General features: G+C 39.4%; 1 protein-coding gene across 1 annotated transcript in view; it reads right to left on the reverse strand.

Moving 5' to 3' along the window:
- NCKAP5 (NCK associated protein 5) overlaps positions 1-21338 on the reverse strand; it is a 1104295-nt gene that overhangs the window by 961244 nt on the left and 121713 nt on the right. The window lies entirely within an intron of this gene.

The following is a 21338-nucleotide window of genomic DNA, read 5'->3' on the forward strand; positions in this document are numbered from 1 at the left end:
ATCTATCAGGGAGTTGCTTTTCTTAGGTCAGACCCATTTTCATGAGAAAGAAGAGGATAATTGCCTCCTCCAGTTTACAAGCTATAAGCCCAAGACTGAGAAGGAAAAGTTTGAAAGACTAAGCAACAAATTGACAATTTATTTGCCTACGTATTTCTGACATTTTATTTCTTAAAAAAAAATTGTATGTTTACAAGTTCATGAATTTCTTTTTATTTTCTTAGATACACCCCACATACTTCACATGGATGAGTGGGAATTTATGATCCATCTATGTCTTCTAGAATTCAAAGTTTGCTAACTGATGATCAGATTTATTTTCATACAATTTTGATTGGGAAGGGACTTGGAGATCACAAGATTGTAAACCTAAAGGGACCTTAGACATCATCTAGTCTGATTCCTTCATTTTACAAATGAGAACAACAAGATCCAGAAAGGTTAAGCAATTTAGCCAAGGTTACACAAGGCATACATTGCAGAAACAGGATCAAAACATAGCTTCAAAGTGCTTTGCATATAGTAAGTGCTTAATAATAAATCTTTTTGGGATTGTATGAAAGTTCATCTAACTCCCTCATCTTCCTGGTGAGGAAACATATCCAGAGAGGGGAAGCAACTTGTTCACAGTTACACAGCTAATAAGCAGCAGAGTCAGGATTTGAACTCTAGTCTTCAGATTTTAAATCCAGAACTCTGTCCTCTACAACACATTATTTTTTTTAAAGAAATGTTATATCTATTCCTTCTCTTTTTTATCCCATATTCACCTATACACCCCCAGTTGAACTGTTCCTTGTGACAAAGAAAACCAATTTAAGACACAGTCCTGAGTGGAATAGCATTCAGAACCATTTCCCCATTGAAGGCGTATAATCACTGCATCAATTTAACGACTCTCCTTGTGTGTGACTGCTAATACAACATTTCCTTCGAGGTAACTAACACTGGTTCCTACTTCCAGTTGGCTGAAACAATTATCTACAAGGCATCATAAAGGTTTTTTTGTTGGTTTTTTTTATTTTGTTTGTTTTTAAACCCAAACATTTAATTCATTTTAATGAAGAGGAAAAAAATCATCAAATGTATTAATAATTCTGGTCTTATACCCCTTCCAGACAGCCTGTCTATATCATGTCCTCCAAACAAGTTAAACACATTTCTACTTCCATACTTTTATTCACAGCAGCCTCCTCCTGGAATGCCTTTTTCTATTCCTTTCTTTCCATCAAAATCCCAACTGACCTATAAGGTCTATGCCAATCCTTTTCTACCAAGAAACCTTTCTTGATTTCCTACCCAAAAATGATTCCCCTCCACCTTAGAGAACTTATTGATTTTATAATAATTATTTCACATCTCATATGCCTTGTAGCATTCTCTCTCTCTCTCTCTCTCTCTCTCTCTCTCTCTCTCTCTCTCTCTCTCTCTCTCTCTCTCTCTCTCTCTCTCTCTTCCCCTCTCTCTGTCTCTCTCTCCAACTAGTTTATTAGAAGCTATATCCTGTACCTCTCCTATATTTGCAGGAATCATAACTTTAGCACTGCAAACATAGAAGTCATCTATTTCAACCTCCCCTTTTCTCAGGAAACTGAGGTCAATGGAGGCAAAGTGATTTGTCCAAGGTCACACAGGTGGCAAGAAATATAGCCAAGCAATGTCCTCCAATTCCAAAGTAAGCACTTTTCCCAATGCACTATTACTGTGCCTTTAGCACAGTGCCTTTCACATAGTAGGTATTTGTGGATCATTTCATTAGAGACTGATTCAATAAAAACTTTGAGTTTTTTACAAGTTTTCACTAGGCAATGGACAAGAGAGTAAGATCTTAAAGACAACTTGCAAATGAATGGGTTATTCATCTATAGAGTGAGAGTTAAAATAGATGGCTCTAAGTTTCCCTCCAATTCCATAAAATCTATGATTTTATACTTATAGGAACAGGAATTGGACCTATGGTTTTATTTGTGTCGGGAACTTCTGGGTGAAAAAACTCAAGTAAGGAAGGTTGGCCTCTTTGCTGCAACTTGAAGTCTTAGAGAGTGGCTTGGGGCACTGAAAGGTTAAGTAGTTTGTCCAATGTCTTACAACCATTATGTTTCAGAAGAAGTACTTGAACTCAGGTCTATCTGGCTTCCAGTCCAGCTATTTAGCCACTATGCCCTACTGCTTCTTGTGATCTGAAAATCCTACATCCTGGTTATACTTTTTGGGATTATTTTCAGTACAAAAATAAACCACCCACTCATTTGCTGAATTCCTTCTAAATGCAGGCCCATCTCTCATAGCCCAGATCCTACCCTCTCTTATGCTAATTGAGAGAGCATTTGAGAAATCTTTTAGATTCTACTTCCTCCCAATCTTAAAGGTTGATTAAAGTTCCTATAAGAACATAAAGGAATTCATTTCTGAAATTGCTTCTGGACAAGCAGAGATTTAAGATGAGACTGGCTCATATTGCTTTAGTCCAGCTTCACTGAAAGTTAACAAATACTGGAGCAGATGTCAGAAACTTACTATTAAACACATTTGATTTGTCATCACACATTGAGGGAAACATCACAGAGAAGATAGTGAGGGAGCCAAACCTCCCGTACTCTGATGATGAATTTTCATTCAAGGGGAACTTGGGTCAGTTGAAAGTCAGTGACTGAGAGTCAGTGAAGTATTGCCTTGGTATACTCCTTCACTCTTGAGAAGGCTTTCTGTAGTGGGAATCTCAGGCATAACCACAGGTGTGATCTTATGTTTCTTCAAGGAAAATGGATACCACCAAGGGCCACAGAGAAAAAAGGAAGGTTTCAGCCAAGGAAAGGAGATTTTTTTTTTAAGGGAAATTTTCATTCATCACAGGATCTGGCTCTCTTGCATTCTGCATTCATATTTGTGGCCCTTTATGTATGATAAAGATTGGACTTTTCAAAGTGAAAGTTAAATATTCCTACTTCAAGGTAATAGGTGTCCTCAACACTCAAAATCTGGTGTGAAAAATATGGAAGGAAAAATAGTTACCTTATTTGAGGCAATCATTAAAGCTCTTGCCCAATTATCTTCACTGCTATGATCCCTAAGCCCCAACCTTTCCCTTTTCTTTTCCAATTTCCTTCATTTCCTTCATTCTCATAGCTTTCGTAGCACTGTCTAAAGGCTTTCCAGACCACAGAGCATGCATGGTCTGCTGGTCTGAAGCTCAGGATCATAAATTACTGGTGCATCCATTGTCCAATGTTCTCTCATTTTCATGCCCTTCTTTCTGGGTAAATACCATGTAACATGGGACACTCTGAAAAGATAATTGCTGAGGTCCCTTTCAGCTCTCACCATCTCTCATTCTGCAACTCTGACATGGGCTGTGACTTGATCTGTACAGTTATCCCTCCCACCTTGCTACTTTCCCCATAGCTATTTCAATGTATTGAGGGTGGTTCAGCATAAGAAATTAAATGGGAATTAGGGGGGAGTTTTGCAGAAGCTGCAGATGACACGCAAAGGCCAGTAGATGACACAGAAGAAGTTTAGAAACTCAGAAATGATAAAATATATGGATACTATAGCAACATATTTTATCTCTTGATAACATAATAATTCAGACCTCCTCTGGTCCAAAGGGAGAATCAAAAAATTTTATGTGGATTTTCCAAATGCCACGCCCCTAACTCCAGCGATTGTGGAAGGGGTAACAGTACAGTGGTCAAGGACTTGCTGAGGAGGTACTGAATAAAACACCTGACCAGGATGACCATTATGTCAGTGGGGAAAATTATCTCCAATTGCTCCTAAGGCATGAATTCCTGCTAGATCTCTTCACATTTCTATGTGCTAATTTATTTATTGTTCTTCCCCCAAATGTGGTATTTTATAGGGAGAAGCTCTATGAGACTCCAAGGATTAGAAATGCTGACATGCAGACTGTAGACTTTTAAAGTGAGTTGAATAGCAGCAAAAAGTAATAAAAACCATGTGGCTGTCATGAAAATATTCTGTTCTGATTCAAGTGTACAAATACTATAGCATGTCAGCAGGCATCCAACAAGGATTTAAGCTTCAACCCTTTCCTTCTACCCCTAAATGTGACTTGTTACTACAGCCTCCTCTCTTTCTGGTGTCCTCCCAGGTTTGTTCACAAAGGTCTCTGCCTTTGGCTTCAAAACTATGGGGCAATGAAAATGGGAATCAAACCCATGGGATTGGGTCTGGAGGCATCTGTATGGATGAAGTGTAGGGATACTTTCCTATGTCTTGGGATGAAGACCAGACCCATTAGGAACAGGTAAAAGGACTGGAAGTGAAAAATTCCATATGGTGAAAAGAGAATATTGGATTTGGAGTTAGAATTCTAAGTCTGTTAATTATTACCTATGTGATCTTGGGTAGGTCTGTTGGGGGTTGGACTAGAAACCATTAGAACCAATGGGCTTTGAAATACATTTTTAACTCTAAATCTATAATTCTCTCAGGCAGTGTGATTTAGATGGAGTGATAGATTACTGTGTGATCATGGGCAAATTATTTAAACTCTTAAGTCTCATTCTTCATCTATAAAGTAAGAATGGAGAGCTAGTCTCTGCATCAGGAGGACCTTGGTTCATGCCTTGTCCTGCACACATACTGGCTGGGCAACTCTGGGCAACTCCCTTAACCTCCCAGTGCCCAAGGCAACCCTCTAATACTGCATGTTTCCGAGAAGCTGCCAGTCTGCATTGGTACAGAGAGTTCATCTCTATAGATCTCTATAGAGATGAAATCACAAGTCCTACAAACAGGTCCTACAGACTCCTCCAAGTGGAGATAACAATACCCAGAATACTTAGAGATGGAATGAGATATGTAAAGTGACCTGCAAAACTCAAAGTATAGATGTGTCAGTTATTGTTATTTGCCACCCAATTTCATGAGAAGCAGCACAGTGTAGTGGAAAGAATATTAGAGGTGCAATCAGAGGACCTGGGTTAACTCCCAGTTTTGCTACATTGCCACTGTGACCTTAGAACTGCATTTCTCTTGGTCTCAGTTTCCTCACCTGTGAAATAAGGATATAGGACTAGATGACCATTAGGGTTCCTTTCTAGCTCTAACTCTATGATGGATGATCTCAGAGACACTGGGAGATCTTCACAAGTCACTTTGTTGGGCTTGTGTGCCCAACAAATCTACCAAAGATAAAACTTCTCCTAGGCCAGGAATCAGTTCATTTGCCCACAGTGGGCAGACCCTTGTCTTGGCATGATTGAGAGACATCTAGAAAAAATACTTTTCCCATTCTAGAGGAGTGTAAAAATGTTCCCAGAGTTGTATACTGCATTACAGGCTCCTTATCATTTTTATGTAATAGATCCCTTTGCAAGTCTGATGAATCCTATTGACCCCTTCTCAGAATAATGTTTTTAGATGCATGCAATAAAACACATAAGATTATAAAGTAAAACAGTTATATTGAAATAAAGATATTTCCCTTTCAAATTCACAGACCTACTGAAACCAAGGACCTCAGGTTAAAAACCCTGCATTGGTATGTGAACATAGATCAAACACATTAGCACAGGTTTTTATATCAAATTAGAAAGTGGAGAGCTGAGCCTTGATAGAATGGATTATGTTTTTTTTTCTTTTCTGAAAGACAGAAACAAGAAATGTCTAGAGCAGGGGTGGGAAACCTTCGGTCTTGAGGCCACATGTAACCTCCTAGGTCCTTGGGAGTGGCCTTTTGACTAAGTCCAAGTTGTACAGAACAAATTCTTTTATTAAGGGGATTTGTTCTGTGAGGTCTGGATTCAGACAAAGGGTAGCACTTGAGGACCTAGAGGGCTACAAGTAGCTTTGAGGCCTCAAGTTTCCCACCTCTGGACTTCAAGGCATGTAGTTCCAGGTGAAGTCAGTGTACAATTGTTTTTAAAGTACCTACTATATTCCAGGCACTGTGCTAAGCACCTGGGATACAAAGAAAGGCAAAAGACATCTCTGTTCTCAAGAAACTCACAGTCCAATGGAAAGGCCATGTTCAAACAAATTTATACAAATAAAACCTATACAAAATAAATTGGAGATAATCAATGGAGAGAAGGCACTAGTATTAAAGCGGAAAAGGAAAGGCTTCTTGTAGTAGGTGAGGTTTTAGCTGGGACTTAAGGGAAGCCAGACAAGGGAGAATATTTTAATACTGACTAGCTAAAAGGCAGGATGAAGATACTGAACATCTGCAGAATGGGGTGCAAGGTTTACAGAGGACCAGCCAGAAAGGCACAGTGAAAGAAAGTGGGGTTGTAGAAAGAAAGTGCTGGGCACAGAGCAAGAAATAGTTCTCCAGGGTCCTCCCTGGGAAATGGAGTGTCATCTATCCACCATTTAATTGCTCTATTGGCCCCTGACTCTAGTCCCTTTCTCAGGGAGGGGCTGGAAGTGGGTTAATGTTGCTAAGACACTTTAAGCATCTTGATGAAAGGCAGTATATAAGTATAAAGTATCACGGCTGAGGTGGAATATTTTATTTCAGTGTCCTTATTGTGTTGTTGACAGTCATGCTGTGAGTTTAACATTTTTAACTACTTTGCTTGCCCCAAATAAAAGGGGCTGGTGGACTGAGGAGGTTCAGGGGAAGGATACATAATCTCTGTTGGCTTTGATTTTGCACAAATCTAACACGCAATATAAAAGTCTAGTTGTGGCAAGCAGGAGCCCGACAATTCTCCTGTTTGGATTTATATAAATCCATTAGGCTACGGGAAACAGGTTACATTCCTTTTAACCTGAGAACAGAGTCAGCTTGTAACCAGACACTGAGGGCTGCAGAGCTGGGGACATCAGTCTGTAAATTGAGAAAACAACTCAGCTTGAGATGTATAATTGTCTAAATGAAAATGCCCTGCATTTATATTTTCACAAGACACTTAAGAACATAATAAAATCAGAGATAGCAGAAAGGGGCTGCGGAAAGGAAGGGACTGAGCCATTCATTTTCATGGCTATGGCTGAGGCCTGATTAGAGGCCTCAATAAATACTTGTTGAATTGAATTGAATATTGGCTCCCTACAGTTCTTGAAGCAACAACGGAGGGTTAGAAAACAAATGTCTCCCACAAATAATAGCCCTGACAGTGATCCGGTGCTGGGAAAGGGAACCAGAGTCAGATAATACACCTGGATTTCATTTTAGAGCTCTCTTCTCCAAAGAGGAGTCTCTGATAGGCATCTCTCTTTCTCCAGGCCTCCCAATGGGCAGCTGATAAAGCTCAGTCCACCTGATTTCATTCCCCACAAACAATACCCATTGGTCCCAGAGTCCTTGGCTAAATGAGAAAACTCAAAGCAGGGCATAGCCTTCACTTCTTTGGTTAAGAGGACAAAGGTGGGGGAGGGGCAGGGAAAAGGAGGGAGGAATTTGTTCTCTTCAGTACTTTTTTCTTTTTTTTTCTCCACCCCTCCCCCCAAAATAGACAATATGAGTTTTTGTTCTCATTAGCTATTTTCCTGATAAAAAAAAAAGCTAAGAGAACTCTGTCTGGCAAACGTTCCTTGGGCACTTGGAGAAAACATCCATTCTTACCAGGTGCATTAAGAAGAATCAGATAGAGAACAGTAAACATTAAACTTAAAGCTGGGGGCCTTGACCCTGGACCACGGGAAGGCTCAAAAGACAACAGGATAGCTCTGGGGCTAAGAGCTGCCTAGCCAAGTTCAAAGAGCACACACTGAAACTCAAGGCTAATACTGTTCTGAGGAGCCTAAGCCAAGCTCAGGCTCCCACTGGGGAGTTTTTACAAAGCCAAGGCAGAGATTGCTCTCTTGCACTGATGGAAGAACAAAGGACCATATAGTTCACTATTCAAGCATCTCTAATGCGCATTTAGACTTCCTCCCAAAAAAGGAAATGGCTCCTCCATTCCCCACACTGGAGGATGAAGCAGAGGGTCACAATAGTTAGAAGGGCACTTCTTTTGTCTTGGGAAGCTATTATACCCTTATGTAATAGTCTAGGGAAGTGCATAAGTAAAGTCTGAAGACTAGAATACTGGTCAGAGAAAGATTTTTTGATGATTCATTTCTTATCATTAACACTACAATTCATTCAGTTCAACAAAAATTTATTATCATTACTGTTGAGATTTTTTTTTTATTGTAGGTGAATCTGCTACAAACTATAGATGGTTATTTGCCACATTTTACAATAACAATGATCAATGAGGTACCTAAAATACAACATTTAGACTAGGTCTCTAATTCTATAAAATGCTGATTGAATATAGGCATTACTGATTATTAGTATCATCATCATCTCATTCTCATCCTTTTTAATGGGGTCCAATAGAAACAATCCTGGCACGAATCACTATGATGTTATTATTCTCTTGTGTTTAATGTTCTGTGGACTATTGCACAGGGAAATACAATAACTACTTTTCAGAGGTGCATAAAGTAACAAGGTATATATTCAGACTCTGCAGACACACTGAATGTGTCCTCAGTACAACTCTAGGAGCAGACAGGAAAACAGGGATGATGTGTACTTCCTCCTGTTGCCACATAGTTTTGATCTTTTCTACCTCTCTATATTTTGAAAGCTTTTTTGTTTCATGTAATTTGGAGATTACAAGTTTTTGGTGTGGCAGCATCTGCTACACTGTTCTTAAGTTTTGATAAGTCTATGGATTTATGTCAGGCAATCCCAGGAGCAACAGTTCAGTCTGAGATAAAGGTAAGGGTCCAGCACAGAGCATTGGCTGAGTTCCTCAAGAAATTTTGAGGTGGGCATTATTATTATTATTATTAATATTAATGCATAACAAGTAGGTACATTTAATGTAATCTCCTTATGGTAGAGACTGGTCCATTTCTGTCTTTGTAGACTCAGCTTTAGGACAAGGTAGGTGTTTAATAAATGCTTATTGGCTGATTTATTTGAAAATATTGTTTGTGTTTTTTTTATTGGAGGCGGGGTTCCCTTTGGTAGAAAGAACTCCTTCCACCAATACAGACTGACACCCTGTCTGTAATTTAAAGTCTTGCATTCCTGAAGCATTCAGATATAGCTAGCTTGTGTCAGATTCAGGACTTGAGCCTAGGTCTTCCTCAGTACAAGGCAGGCTCTTTAGCCACTGCCTCATGGTTCCTGTCTGTTTGAGATAATGCAAATAACGTACTTTGTGATCCTTAAAGCACTATATACATGTCTTCTATATTTGATATTTGTTTTTGTTGTTTTTGGAAAGCAACCTGTTGTAGGAAAAAATACTGGACTTAGAGACAGAAAAGAAACAGGCTTGAACTTTGCCTCTGACACAGACTAGCCATGTGACTTAACCTCCCTGAGTCTCATTTTCCTTCTTTGTAAAAGGGGTTTAAATATATTTGTGGTTTCCAGAATCGTTTGAGGCTTAAAAGAAATTATGAGTGTCTGGCACTGTGGGAATAGAGCCTGAACCTGTGATTTCACTGATACAGTTTCCACATGAGAAACTCTCTTTACCAACGCTGGTTAGCACCTGCTCTGCAACCAATAATCTTAGATAGTTGCCCAGAGCACTGAGAGGTTAAGTGACTTACCCAGGGTCACACAACCAGCATATCTCATAGGCAGCAGCTGCCCCTAGGTTTCCCCTGCTTCAGGGTTAGCTCTCTAGCCTCTATGCAACAGTGCCTCTCATAAAAGCACTATGTGTGTATATATATATATATGTATGTATGTATGTATATATATATATATATGTCTTTTTATTGTTGGGATAGAAATTCCTTGATGATAAAGCTTGTAGGCCTAAGTATTGTCTTCTTAATTGATACCACAGCATGAGATTATATCTGGGTTAACTGAATCTAGAGGTGAGGATATTCCATTCCATAAACAAGTAGAAAGATCATTAAAACAAATTAGCCACTCCTATCCATTGAACAATTCTCCTTGCTTCAATTAAGAATGAATGAATGGATTACACATGTATCAAATGCTTACTATGGGCAATGCACTGTACTAAGTGCTGGAGATCCAAATAGAAAGGTAAGACAAATCTTGCTCTCAAGGACCTCCCATTCTAATGGGAACTTAACACACAATGGAAGGTTCCAGCTATCAGTCAGATGGAAAAGTCCTATGGTCCTTCTGGTGAAGCAGCAAAGCTCTTCTCTAATGCCATTATCTAACATTATTTCCAGGGTAGCTATTACTATTTTACTATTTTAGGGCAGCTAGGTGGCACAGTGAATAGAGCACTACACCTGGAGTCAGGAAGACTCATCTTGCAGAGTTCAAATCTGGTCTTAAGACTCCAGTTGTGTGACCCTGGGCAAGTCACTTAGTCCTGTTTGCTTCAGTTTCCTCATCTGTAAAATAAGCTGGAGAAGGAAATGGAAAACTACTCCAGTGTCTTTGCCAAGAAAACCCCAAATAGGGTTATGAAGAGTAAGATATGACTGGAAAACAACTGAACAAATACTCAGAACTCATGAGTTCAGGTTCCTGGGCTGTCCCAATCAGGGTCTGGTGGAAGATGTGGTCTGGGTGGTGGTGGTTTGAGCTGACATGCTGCCTTCTATCTTTCCCTCAGAGTCTCTTGGTGCTTCAACTAGGCTACCTTCCATCCCCTGTATGTGGCAGTTGGCAGGGATTAAGAAAGAAATAAAAGTAGACCCTTTAAGGTGAGAGCTTTTGGAATTGACAGATAATGTTGTCATTAATAATATTTCACACTGATATAACAAGTTTATGACTGTATAATATTTCTATAAGCTAGGATGGTTGTCACCACAGGCCTGTGAGAGAGGAAGCATTAGAGTGAGAAGAGGTCTCATGGCCAAGAAAAAGCCAAATATTTGCTTTCTACAAACATCTGCAAATCCAAAATCTCAAAAGAAGCAATGAAGTGCCAGATATACAGGGATTATAACTGAATCTATAATATAGAAAGACAGAGTTCTACCTAAGGTAAAAACTTCAAGAATTAACACTAGAGGTTTCATTCAGCATCCCTACCCCTGACTGACTCCATACAAACAAGTTTGAAAGCTTCTGATAGTAGGTGCAGATGTAGGGAGACTCCAGGGTACTACTACTACTACTACTACTACTACTACTACTACTACTACTACTACTCCTCCTCCTCCTATTACCACCACTACTACTATTACTACTAATACCACCACCACTACCACTACTACTATTACTATACTACTATACTACTACTAGTAATAATAATAATATTAATAACAAGCATTCACGTAGCACTTCAAAGTTTACCAAGAGCACTGGCTCCCCACTATTAGTTTAGATTTTTTTGTCAGATTACATATTACTGTAAATCAAGCCTAAGTAGTTCATACTTAGAGCTAGAAGAAGACTCCTTAAAACTCATCTAGTCTAATGCCTTCATTTTATAAATGAGGAAACTGAGGCTCAGATAAGTTTCTTATCCAAGGTAAAACTGGCAATAAGTGGCGAAGCCAAATTTTGAACCTAAGTCTTCTTACTCCAAGTTTTAACACTATTTACATTGCATTACATCGCCTCTCCTCAAAATGTACATTTATTAATTTGGGGAGGGGGGTATCATCCTGGGGTGTACCACATTACAGTTGCAAAGTGCTTTGCCAACATATGCCATACATGAGTCAAAGATGAGAACAAGGGAGCAAACTTAAAATTAAGGAAGGAAGCAAGAATCAGGGCACGAAGAGACCCTGGAGGTCAAGGCCTGCAGAGGGTCAGAAACCCATCAGGAAGACAAACCGAAGGGCCTGTGGGCAAAGGAAACCAGGAAGCTAAAAACAGAACAAACGGAAAAGAACTAAGTAGGCAGCTGGGCAACCAAAAAAGAGGAAGATCCATCCATCAGGAAAAAAAAAAAGAAACAGTATAAGGCAATTAGAATAGAACCAAATTATTAATAACTAGAGATGCTGATTCCAAAGCAAAATCTTGGCTCTAGGCAGGAACCTTCTTAGATATCTTGTTTTATCTCCTTGGGCCTCCCTTCATGGGGTCATTGAATCTTAGATCTAAATCTGGAGACCATAGGCCCTCTAGTCTAAGCAGCTCACTTTGTAGAAAAGGAATCAGAGGCCCAGGATAAGTGGGTTGCTCAAGGTCACACAGGTTATAAATGTCAAAAGCAGGATTTAGGCATAGCACCTTTGACTGAAGGCAGATTTCTTTCGCAATGTAATAATGATAATAATTTCAATAATAACTAAGATTTATAGAGCACTTAAAGTTTACAAAGTAGTTGACAAATATTGTTCCAATTTTATCCTCACAAAAAGCTGAGAGGGAGGTACTATTATTATTCCCATTTCAAAGATGAGGAAACTGAGGCAGAGGCTAAGTGATTGTCAGACAACTAGGAAGTGTCTGAGATTAACTTTGGACTCAGGCCCTCCTGATTCCAGGTCCAGTGTTCTATTCACTGTACTGCCTTAAGAGGCACCTTATCCTATACATATACTGGCTGTATGACCCTGGGCAATTTCCTTAACCTCTCTGTCTGAGGCAACCCCCTAATATGCATGTTTCAGAGAAGGTGCCAGTCTGCTGTGGGACAGAGAGTTCATCCCTGGGAGACCTCTAGAGATGAAACCACAGGTCCTACAAACAGACAAAATCAAGTGAAGAGAACAATACCAGGAATTCTTGTGTCTCAGAGTTACTATAAAGATGAAATGGGATCATTAAATTCACCTGCAAAACTTAAAGTATTATAGAAATGTCAGTTATTGTTATTTGCCTCCCAATGACATGAGAGGTAGCACAGTGTAGTGGAAAGAATTGGAGGTGCAGTCAGAGAACTTGGGTTCAAATCCCAGTTCTGCTACACTACCCAGGTGACCTTAGGCAAGTAATTTCATCTCTCTGGGCCTCAGTTTCCCTACCTATAAAATAAAGATGTTGGACCAGATATCATCTAAGTCCTTTCCAGCTCTCACTCTATGATACTATGATCTCTGGGATACTGGAAGACCTCAGCAAGTCACATTTATTGGCTTGCATGCCCAATTAATCTACCAACTAATCACTGCCCTGACTTAAGAGGAACCTTAGGTACCACATTAAGTAGGCCATTTTTTCTCACCTGCAAAATGGGCCAGCTGGATTAGCATTCTGGGATCTCCACCAGCTTCAAGTCACATGATAGCTTAAGAGATCACTTGTGGCTAGGGAGAGAGATAACAACTTGATTGAGTCTTGAAGGACACATTTCAACAAGCAAAGAAATGTCAGCATATACCAGACATGGAGGAGAGCAAGAGAAAAAGTGCTGAAGATGTGTTGTCTAATTTGACAAAAGCATAGAATGCCTAGGGAAATAAAAAAAAAAGTAGTGCAAGAGAAAGCTAGAAAAGTAAGTTGGACTCAGGTTGTAGAGAGCTTTGAATGGCAGGCAGCAGGATGTGGAATTTTATGCTGTATGCACTAGGGAGCCATCAAAGGTTTTTGAGCAAAGAGGTAGTGTGATCCAAGATCCAAATTGAGCATTAAAAATATTATTGTTGTTATAGTGCACAAGATATGAAATAAAGGAGAGAATGGAGTCTGGGAGAGAAATTAAGAAGCAATGGCAATTCCTGTTCAATGAGGTGCTGAACTTGGTTGATGGTAGAGGACATAGAAAGAAAGAACTATATTCTAGAAATATTGCAGAGTTGTAATTAATAGCTAGGCATCTAAGTGACGCAGTGGATAGAGCTCTGAGCCTGGCATCAGGAAGACCTGATTCCTGTCTGTCCTCAAACACTTACTAGCTGGGTGACCCTGTGAAAGTCACTTAACCTCTGTTTACCTTAATCCACTGGATAAGGACGTGGCAAACCACTCCAGTGTCTTGCCAAGAAAATCTCATTCTCCATAGGGTGATAAAGAGTTGGACACAGCTGCCCAACAACAACCTTGGGGGCTAAAGCCTCTTTATTTCTGGTGTAGTCCATAGAGCATCAGGCCTGGAGTCAGGAAGAACTGAGTTCAAATCTGGCCTCAGATGCTGACCAGCTGTGTGACCGTGGGCAAGTCACTTAATCCTGTTCTCCTCAGTTTCCTCATCTGTAAAATGAGCTGGAGAAGTAAATGACAAACCACTCCAATATCTTTGCCAAGAAAACTTCAACTAGGGTCACAAAGAGTTAGACATGACAGAAATGACTGAACAACAACAACTTATTAGATGTGGGGGAATAAAATAAAATGAGAGTCAAAGATGACATGATGGGTTTGAGCCTGGCTGTCTAGGAGGATACTCACTAACTACATGACCTTAATCTTTCTGGTCCTCTCTTTCTTCATCTATAAAATGAGAGGGTTAGAACAAGTGGTTCTTTACAGCTTTAAATCCTACCATTCTCTGATCTAATTCTTGAGATAACAACTAGTCACAGGACATAGCTGACCTAGACCTGAAAATTGACTGCCATCATCATATCCCACTCTATTATCCATAGCCCCATCAACAGGAATAAGGAATGAACCTGTGGTACTATTGATAAGGGGAACCCCCAAGGGGAAAACTCTACCATGGCAGATTGGTGCCTCCTCTGCAATGTAGAACATGGAAAGGTTAAGTGACTTCCCCAGGGTTACACAGCCAGCATGTGTCAGAGGCAGGGCTTGAACTTGTCTTCCTGGTTCCTAGGCCATCTTACTATGGACTATGCCACACTGCCTTGAAATACACTGACAAAAGCATGATGCTTCTACCCTTCCTTGTGCTAAAAATTCTGTGTTAAACAGACACATTCCAATCTCATTTCAAAAGCCACAAATAAGTGACTCTGAATTTCACATTTTTTATTTTTCTTTGAATCTCCAGCTCCTAGCACATTATATTTGCACATAATATACACTAAATAAATGCCTGTTGAATCAAATTGAATGTGCATTTAAACCTTTCCCAGTTACCATTTCCTACTGTAGGCAGCATCAGCAAAAAAGAAAAAAAACCCACAGCAAATGTAATGAAAAAGAACCTAAACATATTTGCATTCCAAACATGTTAGCACAATAAGTGGGTTCAAAGTTTTTTTTCTTCTTCCCCTCACAGCGTTGCAGCAGAAAAACAGGCCAAACAGGTGAACCAACCACAAGTATGTGAAATAAATGGTACTGGAGCATGGAGTGGATCCACACACGAATGATTGGGATGCTGACTCTGTGAGGCCACCTTAGGAATTATTTTCTATTCAGGGAAAAGGTGCTAAGCGCCTGATCACCCAGGTTGCTGAGGTTTGGGAGTTTTGCCCTTCCACTTCCGACTCAGGGGTGAATTCTCAAAGCCTACTCCCTATGAGGTAGCCTAGTATGATTGAAAATGTAGCAAAGGACCTGCATTCAAATTCCAGCTCTGTCACCACCCCTGTGACTTTGGAGAAGTTACTTATCCTCTCCTGCCCTCACTTTCCTCATTCCTAAAATGATGAAGTTTGACAAGATGGCCTTTGTGTTCACTTTCTGCTCTAAATCTAATGCTCCACCCTGGCTCTCACACGACAGGGGAGGAAAGGAAGTTGGACATTCTGATGAATAAATCACGTTCCCAAGTTACAAATTTTGTGCAGGCAGGCTTATAGCCTGGCTGCACCTCACATTTCTATTTTTCTTAGATTCAACTTATTTCTGTGGTGTACACCTGTTCTGGTATAATGGAATAGAAACAAGAAATTTTCTATTTGATAAGGGAAGCCCAATACCCACAGTGTGTAAGGAAAAAAAAACGTTCTTTAATAACCTAGGTGGGGTGATGTGCTCATGCTGGTCACTGACAAAGCAATATGGCCATAATGCAGAATTAACAATATATGTTCAATTCAAGCTGTCTTTTCAGCCCTCAGAGAAGCATCTCATTTACTCAGAATTTTATTTATTCTTCATTCCAAATTAAGCATCTCCTCCATTTTTAATAACTTCTCTAGTGTCTTAGAAAATTCAAGCTTTGCAAGAGAATATTTGTGGCCCTCGGTTTGCATGTAGGGTTTTACTTTACACATTCCTGTCTATACACTGTCAGAAATAATTGGTCATTATTTTTTAAGGCCAGGTCCTGGGCATATGTGCTAATATGTGACCCACTCAGAATGGATAATCTATACAAAAAAAAAAAGAAAAAAAAAGAAAGAAAAATAATTCCCAAAGCTCTTTCTCTGCAGGAGAGTCCTGGAAAATGAAGCAAAGTTTATTAAATCAACTGTGATTTACAATCAATTATTGAAAAACTCAGCTGGGCTCCTCTTGCTTTCATTTATTTTGCTCAGGTCAAAAAGGCCCTCTCACCAAATGCATGCCCTAGTCCCCTATTCTTGCTCACTTATAGTGCACAGTTTCCTCTGAAGCTACCTCATCCTAAATGAATCCCCATTGCTCTTAAAATAAACTTGGTTTGTATAGGTCTGTTTTTTCCAAGTCATTTCTGTATGAATAAAAAAGTAAACTTGGGAAGGAAATGTCTCAGATTCATTTGTGTTCCTGTTGAATGGTATTGAAATGTTGTAATCCTGTAAGACATGGCTATACCCTCCTATCTCATTGAAAGTCTACAATTCCTCCCTTCCCTTGTCTGCTTCCTTTCGTGCTGAAATTCTTCAAGGGAAGAGTGAGCCCTCTTAATTGGAACAAATTGGCTTATTTAGGGGCTCCTGCTCCTCTGTTGGGAAGCTCTCTTTGGCCATCAAGAGTCCCAGGTGTCAATTTGTGAATCACATTCTTTTAGGGAAGGCATCTGGCTTCTTGGCAAAGGAATACTGACAGGTTCCATGGACAGCTGTGGCAGCAGGGTTGGGCTTTCAGGTGATTAAACAGCTCTGCTTCCCAGCCTGCCCAGTATGTTTAGATTAGAGCCATTTCCCCTTAAACCTACTGAACCAAACATTTCTGTCTGCTTGTTGCCTCTCACTCTTTTATCTGTCCAAATGCTAAAATCCACAAAGAAATCTCTCTTTCTCCCCCATATCACTCAAACGCTAAGTTTTCATAGACATGCTCACGGTGGGACTGCGAAGGTGACCATCTACTTTGGCTGAACTTTAGATTTTTCTTACAAATAATCAGAAAATTTGATAGCTTAAGGCTCAATCCAATCAAATCCAGACTTTTTGGATTCAGTCTAAGGGCCACACTTCAGGACCTAGAGGGCCACATGTGGCCTCGAGGCCGCAGGTTCCTCACCCCCTGGTTTAAGTCATTGAAAACCAGGGACTAAGAATAGAACTAGCTAAAAAGTACTCTTTAAACTCTAAGCACAGTCACATAGAGCCGAAACTAGTTATTTCTACACCTGTGGCTGGGGGTGGGGGGAGGGAAGGGGTAGGCTCACCTGATGTAGATTACCCTGGCCAACACTGTGATAGTGAAGGAAGAGAAGAGAAATAAATATCGCATGACATTTCTGTCATGGGGATAAATAAAAGAGAAAGGATATCAGGATTCTAATGGTACCCTTTAAATTTCCCACCATAGTACTCTGATTGCCTCAACCTAGTTATAGAACTCTGTGTCCATGAAATACATTTTCTACTGCATATCTTCACCAGATACAGATAGGCTCAGAAGATATTCCATGTATTTGCGTATTTCTAAAATACAAACCTATGAACAGGAAAAATCCTTGGGACTTTTTTTTAATAATGGCATCTATTGAACCACAATACAGAGTGCTATGAAGATTTGTGGGTTTCATTTAGCAAAATTCACTCTACCTCAGAGAAAGCTATTAATAGATGAAGGTCAATAGTAGTACACAAATAGTTGAAGAGATGAAACTATTGCTTGCTTCCTATCTCTTTGTGAGAACCAATATTATTTAGTGCTTCATATGGAGTGTGAACACAACAAGGATTCATGCATTTTTTTTCTATAAAAGGAACCAAGAATGAATCACTGCAATTTCTCCCCATACCCTCTCCCATTTGTACTTTACCTTCTGGTCCATAACTTAGTATCATAAGAAGCAGCTAAGTGGTGATGGACCTGGAGTCAGGAAAACCTGAGGTAAAATTCTACTTCAGACATTTACTAGCTGTGGGACCCTGGGCAAGTCACCTAACCTCTGTCTGCCTCAGTTTCAGTAGTAGAACTTACCTCCAAGGGTTGTTGTGAGGCTCAAATGAGATAGTATTTATGAAGTGCTTCACAAATCTTGAAGTGCTATATCAATGGTAGCTATTATTAGTTATTATCATTACTACAGTGCCTAATGCCCATCTCAGGTGAGAGAGTGGTCTGCTATAGAGCTTTCCTCCTCAGAAATTTAGGATAAGAGAAGCATAGGTTTAGAGAAGCATGGAAGATTTATCTGAAATGATGAAGAATAAAGTAAGCTGAACCAGGAAAACAATATTCATGTCGACCCCAACAATTTAAATGGAAATCACAAACAAACAAAAAGAAACTGCTATTTTTAGAAGAACGGCCTTGAAGATAGGCTGAGAAAATGTATCTCTCCTCTCTACTGTCTTTGAAGAGATGGGAGACTATTGGTATGAAATATTTCATGTACTATTGGACTCAAATGGTTTTTCTAAACTGCTTTTTCTCCCCTTTTAAAATGTTTCTTCTTTATTATAAGAAATGCCTTGGTGGATAGAGGAAGAAGAAGAGATATGTTGAAGAATGATGATGTAGTAAAATCAAAAGATCAATTTAAAAAAAAATAAGAATTCTGCTAAGTCCTTTAAAAGTTATCATGAGATATGCACAAAGTTCTATATGGTCAGTTTAAAAGAAACCTCTTATTTTGTTGGTCAATTTTGTTTTAGAGTAGCATTGTAGCATTGAGAAGGATGGTTTTTTTTTTTACCTGTATTTAGAACAGTGGTTCTCGAAGTATAATTCAGAGACTTATGGTGATCCCTGAGATGGTTTCAAGTGGCTCATGAAGTCAAAAGTATTTTTATAATTATAGTAAGATGTTTTAATTTCTAATATGGTAAATATTGATAGATATAGTCTAAATTTTAAAAAGCTCTTGGGGAATGTGTGTCAATTTTTAAGAATGTATAGAGATCTTGAGAACAAGTTTGAGAACCACCAATTTAGAAAATAACAGCTCAGGGGAAATTTGGTTGAAATATTTGTCTGTGTTGAATTTATTAATCTTGTCTTTATAGTAAGGAAGCATTTCTCACTAATTAGAGCTATCCTGAAAGGGAACTTTTAACTCCCCATCACAAACTGTTCAAGCACAGCCAGGATGCCCATCTTTCAGGGATGTGATAGAAAGTGTGCCCGAGCTGGGGAAAGGTGATAAGAGGAGGGGAGGGGTTTCTTCCAACTTTAAGTTTCTGGGTTTCTTTAATTGTAATTCATTCAATTGGAGGTATCATCATTGAAAGGAGAATGAATAATCATTTGAACAGGGATATCTGGTCTCTTTTAATACATCAGTGGTAGGACTAGGAAAACAAATTCTTTACTCCTTTACTAGTCCTCTCTCCACATTAATTATCAAATTAGCAGACTGGAGAGGTATTTAGTCCATCATTGCTACTTCTAGGCAAACTTCCCACATGTTTTCAGAGACCCTGAGTATTTATTCTTTTCTGAGATCACTCCAGGCATGGTGATTCCTCGAACTCCCTCAATTACTCTCTGGCATCAGGGCTAGATGTTTTGGCACAAATCATAACTTGGCATGGGTAATAAAGACACAAAAAAACCAGTGAGAACAAGTCCAGCTTGCCCTCCAAATTAACCTAGGATTACCAGTGTAGGTATAGAGATACTTGACCAGATTTCAATGAAAATGGACAGGTTTGTCATTTCTTCCTTGTGGCTTTTATACCAAAGTTCAGCAAGAGCTAAGGGACCATGATGAAATTTTTTTTCAAGTATATTTATCTCACACACATATGCATGTGCTTGAATACTTATTGACTGAAAGATTCTTCAAGTGAGCCCAAAGAGTATCTAAATCTGTTAAGTAGGTTTTGTTTTTCTAGGTATCTAAATCTCCTGTCATTTCTTTATGTCTGAGAAAATATCACCTGAGCTAGACCCCAATTACTCTCCTTCCAGCCCTTGAAGGAGAATATGAGGGGATGGTTGCTCAATAGAATTGATAAGCTGGAGATTGCAAAGATAGTGATTAAGGGGAACAGAACTTAAAGTCTCAGATGTTGAATAAGTCCAGGGTTTATCACCCAAAGGTCCCAAGGGCCTACAAAAAAGGCGATATTCTACTATAGCTGAGTGTCCTGGAAGCTTACAGAGCCTTTTTGGGCTTGAAATCTTAGTAGATTGCATTGACTTTTACCAGCCTTAACACCTATTCCCTCCATGTTCTAAAACCCTTCAAAAATCAGCACTCCATAGGGTGAAAATAGAGGGTATAACACCCAGTCACCACCAATTAACTGAGCACTAGTCCACTCTCCTTTTATGTGTGCTCACTCCTAGAAGATGATAACATAGCTAGCACCATAATTCCATATAATCTAAGTGCCACTAGTTATGATAGACTAATGGAAAGAGTGCTGCATTTGGAGGCAAGGGACCTGGCTCAACTCTTTTCTATTTGCTACACATATGATTTGGATAATGTATTTTACTAATTTCTCTAAGCCTCAGCTTCCTCAGCTGTAAAATGAGGATTGTGGATCAGATGTTCTCTAAGGTTCATTCCAATTCTAAATTTTGATCCTATTCTCCCACAGCTAGCAAGGGACTGCCTTTCAGACTTTTGGGGTTTTTTTAACTATAATGAGATAATTAGCAGCCAAGAGAAGTACTAACTACTTTTTTATATCTCTGGGGGGCAATCAATAGTAAACAACTATTTTCAACTTTACACATCTGCCTGTCTGACTGCTCTATTCCTAATCTTAATAGTATCACCTATTTTCTTCTTTTCCCCTTGTTATCACCAAGAGATAAGATCAACCCCAAAAGGGTCCCAAGGAAAAGAATGAGAATTTCCATTTAAATGTCTAATGGGGTGATTCTATGTCAAAATAATACCACAACTTCCTAGAATGTTTTTTTTTCATTTCACCCACCCAGAGAGTGTCACTTCCATCTGCTCAGTAAGATTTTTTTTCTCAATAAGCATTCCAAACTTATTTATGCCAAAGATACTGAGCCATAGCGCTAGGCTGACGGTGCCTGCTCTGATGGAAACTGCCCCAAGGGTGCACAATGAGAGTACATCCTTCCTAATTCACAACAAATATTTCCAAGTTCTACAACACTTCGTGAAATCAGTTCATCAAGTCTCCTGTTCACAATAACTAAGATCAGGTCTTTAAGTCATAACTTCAGTGGAGGAGAGAGGAAGGAGTGTCCAGGGGATATTAGGGCAGCTCACAACCCAGGCAGCTCTAAGTCTACTCCACCCTAAAACCCTACTCCAATAAAGTAGCATCTATCAAGCTCAGTAGAA

The sequence above is a fragment of the Phascolarctos cinereus genome, unplaced genomic scaffold (genome assembly GCF_003287225.1).
Source record: "Phascolarctos cinereus isolate Bilbo 61053 unplaced genomic scaffold, phaCin_HiC Scaffold_726;HRSCAF=1367, whole genome shotgun sequence".
Classification (NCBI taxonomy): Eukaryota; Metazoa; Chordata; class Mammalia; order Diprotodontia; family Phascolarctidae; genus Phascolarctos; species Phascolarctos cinereus.